This window comes from Artemia franciscana, chromosome 21 (genome assembly GCF_032884065.1).
Source record: "Artemia franciscana chromosome 21, ASM3288406v1, whole genome shotgun sequence".
In the NCBI taxonomy this organism is placed as follows: domain Eukaryota; kingdom Metazoa; phylum Arthropoda; class Branchiopoda; order Anostraca; family Artemiidae; genus Artemia; species Artemia franciscana.
The window spans coordinates 13,522,670-13,528,669 of record NC_088883.1 but is presented as its reverse complement, the minus strand read 5'-3'; positions in this window follow the sequence as shown (position 1 = coordinate 13,528,669).

The following is a 6,000-nucleotide window of genomic DNA, read 5'->3' as shown; positions in this document are numbered from 1 at the left end:
TACGGGGGAAATCTACTGACAATCTTGAAAGTTACCGGTACCAAGTCTTTCAGCAGGAAGTAGCAACGTCTACAACTTTCGTTCATCCCCAAGATCTACCTCCTACTTCAGCAACAGCGAAATTTCAAAACCTATCTTCAAGTACAAGATTGGATCGGGCTTCCGAGCACTGCCCTTGATCCTAAAAATTGGGGATGGAAACCCCAGAACAGCATTTTTACCCTATTCTTACGGATTTTCTAGCGGCACCAAAGAAAATGCTCACAGTCGTGATGTGTCGTTGTAAGGGATCCTGTGATAGTAACCGGTGCAGCTGTACTCGAAATGGCATAGAATGCATCACTGCTTGCAAATCTTGCAAAGGAACAATTTGCTCTAATGCTCAAGTTCAAATCGAAGATGAAGAAGACCTGTGATTAGTTAAATAAATGTGATGAATCTCTAATCCCTTTGTAATTTCAAATTACCTTTGATATTGTGTTCAATTTGAAATCAATGATTTACCTGTTTGTTGGAAGCTGCTTATTGGATTCTGAAAATTTGGGGTGGTTACGTTTAGGTTTGAGTGTGGGTGGGGATAATTTGATGTGCACGACTTCTTCACTGTATTAGCAGTCAAATTTTTTTCTGTATGGATTCAACCTCGTCTAATGTTGATCTCAGACCTATTTTGACGCTTGATTTATCGGTGGGAGGGGGGGGGTAACTGAACTTGAGCCTTCAAAACGAAGACAAAGAGCAAATTCGTGATCTACGTACCAGATTTACCTATTACTGATTTTCTATATTTGCAAATTAAGCTTTACTTAAAAAGTCGTCATTTTAGAAGAAAAGACAAAAACAAACAACTTCCCATTGTCCGATTTTGGCTGATTTTTTACATGTTGTAGGAATTTTTTTTCCGGTTCGAATGGTACCAAAATCAAAATTTTTGAAACTTGGTTGAAGTTAAACCTTAGATTGACTACTAATATCAAAGTAAAACTTGGTTTCCGACATTGATTACGTCTAGACTAGTGGCATTCAGTCTATTATATGTTGCCACTCATGGACTGTTGACGACCACCAATGACTTGCCTGTGAAATTATGATTCCAACTCAATTATCTGTGTTACTATTAGTAAGGCAAAGAGGAGCTCTGACAACGTTCACCATATTTAATATTAATGCACACGTATTCCCGAGCCTTTCAACTAGGTACAAGCATAATGATTTTGTGCGATGAAGGACAGTAAGCTGGCACAACTGTGAAGATCATTTTACTAGTAAAAATAGAAACTACTTCACATCCATTTTTTGAAAAATCGTAATGTATATCCACTTTCAGCATACTTTAAATAAAAATTGCTTTGCTATAATTTTTTTCCGAGAAGAATCAAATTTAATTAAATACCGGTAATTTGGTGGTAAAAGAGACTTTTAAATTTGTTTACGTTTGGCTCTTGAATTAAAATAGTATATGGTTTAATCAAATTAATATTTCTATAACTCAGACAAAGCTGCATAGGAATGTTGTACATTTATCGAAAAAAAAAAATCCTAAACTCATAGCTTATTATACACTAGATTAAGTTCTACTTTTGAGCTTATTAGGAATGTTTTTGACAACTGAATGTTTCCAGGTTTCGTATGAAGAATGTGAATCAATTGTAATTTAAACTCTTGACAAAGCAAGCACCGCAAGATGGGCGAATAGTAAAATTTTCATCACTCATGTCAACCAATGAGGACCTCTGCAAAAAATACAAACCTGAGTTGATAACTTCTTGCCATGTGGCCATACAAACACTGCTTAGAACATCTTAAAAGAACGATATGTTTGTCTCATAACGTTGACGTTGTTGAATTCTTGGGACTGTCACAGCGCCCTTTTTGACCTTTTTTAAATTGCTTAACAATTTTGAGAATTCTCCACTGTTAACAGAGTCTGGACTGACTGTCTGCTGACTACATGCCTCTGGATATGCCCCCCTAACTAAATGCTCTGCTCAGGGTTGCTCTACCCTCAGGTTGAATTGGTTGAACCTTCACCTTTGGCGAAAACTGAATATCGGTCGTTCAACTTTAAACGCCATCATCAGTTCCATGATGCTTTACGGAACTGAGAAATGGCGTGCATAAGCCGCAACCCTAAAGGTCGTTGTTGTATTCCAGATTTAAGAACCTGAGATGGATCGAATACTTTCTGGAAATTCTGAGGGAGATGTTACACTAAATTAAAAGACACTATGTGTTTTGGCCGCTTACAGGTCTGGACTGTATGTCAGCTGAATTTTATGACTAACTACTTGTGACTGTAAACGCTTGCGAATGAGATTACTTGTGACTAAGACTACTTGCGATTGCACCTGTGATTATATGCAACTGTCGTAACTTGCAACCATGATTACTTCTGACTATGGCTAATTGTGACTGTGAGTACTTAAACCTACTAAACTTGTGCCTGAGAGTTTTTGCGATCCTGATAGCTTTCAACTATGTGCGAATGCAACTTGACTGTTGCTACGGCCACATACGGCTGTGATTACTTGCAACTGCGAATGTAACTACTTACAACTCAAAGGGCAACAGCTTGTTAAGAGTGTGACAACTCGTGACTGCAACTGCTAGCAACAGTGATTACTGACATTGCCACCGCGATTGTGACTGTGACTTTAAATACTAGTACAGCATCAACTATAATAATTAAATCCATTGGACTAAATCAAAAGAGTATTTCGGCATCTTGCTTGTCAAAATAGCATGGTACGTTCAGTTTGTCAGAACAACTGAATTTGTATCTGTATTGATCGCAGGAGCGGCTGCGGGTCTTAAATTGAAACTTTCATTGATTGCTAAGGTGTGTTTTAAACATAATCAAAAGAAACTAGGCTGTTAAATAGGCTTATTTTCGATATTTTAACATTTGTTAGGCAAGGAAGTTGAACCATTCAGAGATTGAGAAGTACACTATGTGCTTCCAAGCTGGGTCACTCGCTTGATGCTGAAGGCGGACGAGTCCTATTAGGCTTTGGACACTTGTTTGCTTTGAAATTCATGGCGACTTCTTGTTTAACCAACATTCGAATAATGTTTTATTAGTATAACTGACCAAGTCTGTGAATTGGGTCACTTGCTTCACACTCTAGGCAGGTTAGCTCCCTTTTAGACTACGGGCGCTTGTTGGCTTGTGAGTTTAGGTGACTTTTCTGTCTACCTAATATTTATTTTATTTTTCTAATGCATATGTCTGAGCTTATGAATTGGGTGTTAAACCTGCTCGACACTAGGCAGGCGAACGCTTGTTTGCGTGAAATTTCAGGCTACTTAACTGTCATGTGTGAATTCTAAAATTTTGTCAACCTGCTTGAGACTAGGCGGTCCTGCATCTCCAAAAGCTAACAAACAAGTATTTGTCCAATTTGAGAGTCACAGCTGCTCCCGCCGTTTGCCCATTTCGTTTACCAAAACATTTGGAAACCTATAGTCTATAGTCTCCCAATTCACCTGCGAGCCCACAAGACTTGTCAGCCAAGTGTCGATCATAAAACTCGGTAGTCTGCCCGAAATTCTAAGCAGGCAAGCCTAATAGGCTTAGGTCACTTGTTTGCATGTGAGTCCAATCAAACTTAGTTCCCGCCCTCTTTTTTTTAGCATACAAGTCCAGTCGACATAGACCATCATGAGTCAACCCAAAAATCTCGATCATCTCTGAAGTTCTCTGACTATTAGTTTGTCTGATTCCATAGACGATAATCTAGGGATGATAAACTATCGATCAACAAGTGAAAACACATAATTTTTATACATTCCTGAAAAAGGCTAATGACATCTGTGAGGTGTACAACATTTCCTTATGAAGTGTAAGAATATATTCTTCGTTTTGAATTAAAACTTTGAATAGCTTCACCATGCTCTCCTATCCTTAAAACCAATAAGACGTGCTAACGAGGTGCAGTAAAATGGTCAATGCTGGTGGTCAGACACAGAGACAAAAATACTACCTTAAAGCATTTCTTGTTTGATTAAGACTCAACACTCCCTGAAATTGTCTTCTTAATACCTTCAGCCTTAGTACTAAGCGCCGTAGTTTTAGTATTAGCAGCAGCAGGCATATAGCCTTTTGGTCAATTGATCCTCCTTTTCTTCATTCCCTGAAAGTTTCAAGTTAACATCCTAAGACTTCTCAGAGATAAGCCCTTAAAACTGGCATAATGTGTTTTGATTTAGTCCAACACTTCCCTCAACATTCCCTGAAAGCTTTACTATCAAACCCTTAACCGTTTTGGACTCTAAGGGTCAAACTTGAACCAGTTTCTCAGTAACAAATACTATATGTAAACAATGGGGTAAATTATTCTAATATTGATTCCCAGGCCTGTCAACTTTTCCAAATTTTTTTTTAACTGCGAAAACGCGCTCGGCCCTAACTGAACTACTTTTATCATCTGCACTACATCCACTATCTTTACTGATATTTTGACCTTAATGCACTTAGCTTTGGTAGTTGTAGTATGCACATAGTGACCTAAAAGTTTCAACTTAAAACCATAAGTCATTTCGGGAATTTTACTGATGCGCCCTTTTGGCAATCTGGATATACATAATGTCTTTTGATTTAGTTTAACTTACTCCTGACCAATACCTGAAGGTTTTGCCTTGATAATCTTATCTTCATTAGTCCTAGTAGAAGTAGCGGTATGCACAGAACGCCTTTTGATTAGATAAACATCCCTCTCAACCTGCCCTTAAATTTCAATTCTATGCTCCAAGCCATTCCAGAGAAATTGCTCATGCATCCTATTGGAAACATGCATGGACGTAGAGTGTTTTTATTTAGTTCAAAATCTCCCGTAATATATTTAATACAGAACAACAAAATCGACCAAATTTCCTATACAGCCTAGGGCTATATCCAAGAATAGTGGAAGAAGGGGTTCCTTCTTCCAGTAGGGGTTCCTTGCTGTCTAGTTCAAAAGAAGGTACGTACTGCACTGTTACCAATAAACTATTTTGAATATTAAAATTGCAATAAAAAAAAATTACAGGACATACATAAAAATAATAATTAGTTAAAAGGAAAATACCTAGCATAAATTTAGCCTCTCCTACTGATGACTAAATTTAAAATCGCTGGAGGACGCAATGCGAAGTAGTTAAAAAAAATGGCAAATATCAGTTACCTCAGTTCTAGGCATGTATACAGGAATTGGTTCGTGTGGCGGGATTGAAAAAAAAACAACATGTGAATTACGTTAAAAATGTCAAAAATTTATCTACTAAGGATTCGTACTTTGGGGGTGGGGGCTTCCATCTACCTGTTTGCATGTGGAAGGACTTGCATCTAGTTAGAAAAGGCTTTATAGTCCATAATCTACAATTGTTTGGCTTTAGGTAATGTCATAATGTAATTGTTATATTGCAATGCCATTGCGTAGTTGTTTATAAAACAGTAATTTCAGAATCTGGAGGCTCTTTGTCGTCAAGTTATAGATCACAAGAAGCTGTTTTCAACCCAAAGAGATGCTTTAAACCTTTTTAGGTCATATCTGCAGCTTGAAAAACTCTCGGTGCATCAAGTTTTGTGAAAGTTAGTACTGTTAAATAACTGCTTTAACTGTAAGTAAGGACAGTAATTGTCCCAACACAGCTCAATAGTAAGCAAAATCCTAAAATAACAATAGATGCACCAGAAAAATTAAAATTTTATTCTGATTCTAAATATATAAAGTTCATTAAGTTTAATGTTACCCTTCAAAAGATATGAGCCTGAGAAAATTTGGCAAATCTTCAAAAAAGGTGGAAATGCCCCAATAGTAAGCAAAATCCTAAAAAAACAGATATTTGATAACAATAGATGCACCAAAAGAATTAAAATTTTATTCTGATTCTAAATATATAAAGTTCATTAAGTTTAATGTTACCCTTCAAAAGATATGAGCCTGAGAAAATTTGGCAAATCTTCAAAAAAGGTGGAAATGCCCCAAAAAGCCTTGTGGTCTCTATGAAAATTACACCATC